General features: G+C 39.9%; 1 non-coding gene across 1 annotated transcript; it reads right to left on the reverse strand.

The window, feature by feature from the left end:
- Positions 1-219: 219 nt before the first annotated feature.
- Positions 220-324, reverse strand: LOC122722156. Its single transcript, XR_006349080.1, has one exon. It is a non-coding gene; the product is annotated as a small nucleolar RNA R71 (small nucleolar RNA).
- Positions 325-1949: the final 1625 nt, after the last annotated feature.

The following is a 1949-nucleotide window of genomic DNA, read 5'->3' on the forward strand; positions in this document are numbered from 1 at the left end:
TGAAGACCCCATAAACACTTGAAGGAATTTCACATAGTATGCTCTACCATGAGGCCGCAAGGCATATTTGAAGAGCATGTGGAATTATGAGCATTCCCATTCTCACTTGATGATTATGCCAAAGATTGGCTATTCTACCTACCACCTGGATCAATCACTTCTTGGGATGGTATGGTAAGAGCCTTTCTAAACAAATACTTCCCAACTTCTAAAGCCATAGGCATAAGAAGAGAGATAAGTGGCATTAAGCAAAAAGATACTGAAGACTTGTATGAGTATTGGGAAAGATTCAAGAGATTGTGCACAAGCTGCCCTCAATATGACATCTCAGATAAATCACTCATAGAATACTTCTATGAAGATTTGCTACCATCCAAAAGAAAATTCATTGATGTAGCATGTGGATGTTCAATTGAAGATAGAACGCCTCAAGCAATTAGAGAGTTGATTTCAACACTTGCAGCCGCATCTAGACAATATAGAGATGAAAGGCAGCTGCCAAGGAGAGTCAATGAGGTAAGTACATATGCACTCACTTCTCAAATTTATGAACTAACCTCTGCTGTGAGAAGTCTTGTTATAGGCCAAGCACAACAAGCTCAACAACTTCAACAAATTAGGCCATGTGGGATATGTGCACATGTGGGACATCCAACTGATCAATGTCCTACACTTCAAGAGGATGACGAACAAGTAAATGCAATAGGAGGATTCAATTGACAGCCAAGACATGATCCATACTCTAACACCTGCAATCCAGGTTGGAGAGACCATCCAAACTTCAGCTATGCTAGGGCTAACAACTACCAAAATTATCAAAGAAATCCAGCCCAAGCAGCCCCTCAAAAGTCCAACATACACCTTGAGGAGATGATGAAGTCGTTGGCAAATACAGTGCAAAGTCTCCAACAGCAAATGGGTCAAATAGCCACCTCTGTAAGCAAACTTGAATCTCAAGGGAAGTTACCCACCCAAACCGAGGCTAATCCCAAGCAAAATGTAGGTGCCATTATGTTAAGAAGTGGGAGAGAACTTCAAGATGTCAAGGCTGATGATAAAGGTTCACAATTGCAAAAACAATCTGCTGAAGAAAAACTGCCAAAAATTGAGCCAAGAGATCTGTTTGCCCAAACAAGCGAGCAAACAATCAGACAGAATGCAGACATGGACAATTTGTCCAAGCAGCCAAACAACTGTTTGCCCAAACAGACTGGGCAAATAGAACTAGTGCACCAACAGAATGCAAACCAGCAAGCAAGCTTCAAAATTCCACCTCCCTTTCCAAAAAGGTTTGAAAAATCACAAAAAGAAAAAGAAGAAAGAGAGATTCTTGATACCTTTAGGAAAGTGGAGATTAACATACCTTTGCTTGATGCTGTGAAGCAAATACCAAGGTATGCAAAGTTCTTAAAAGAATTATGCACAAATCGAAGAAAGCTTGCTGAAAAAGAAAAGGTAAGTATGGGAGAGGTTGTTACTACTGTTATAAAGAGTAAACTTCCAACCAAGTGCAAAGATAGAGGGATGTTCGCTGTCTCTTACAAAATTGGCAATGTGGGCATCAAGAAGGCCATATGTGACTTAGGTGCATCAATTAATGTTATGCCTCTTTCTATTTATAATTATTTGAATGCAAGAGCACTGAAAGACACTAGAGTGGTCATACAATTGGCTGAAAGATCTGTGGTATATCCTAAAGGCGTTCTAGAAGGTCCTAGTGCAAGTGGATCAACTTATCTTTCCAGCAGATTTCTATGTGATTGATATGGAGGAAGACAATAGCAACACCACCTCAGACATCTTGCTTGGACGACATTTCTTGAGCATGGCCAGAACTAAGATAGATGTGTATGATGGAACATTGACTATGGAATTTGAAGGGGAAGTAATAAAATTTAATGTTTATGATGCCATGAAATATCCCCATGACATGTCCCCTATTTATGGTT

The sequence above is a fragment of the Manihot esculenta genome, chromosome 16 (genome assembly GCF_001659605.2).
Source record: "Manihot esculenta cultivar AM560-2 chromosome 16, M.esculenta_v8, whole genome shotgun sequence".
NCBI lineage: Eukaryota > Viridiplantae > Streptophyta > Magnoliopsida > Malpighiales > Euphorbiaceae > Manihot > Manihot esculenta.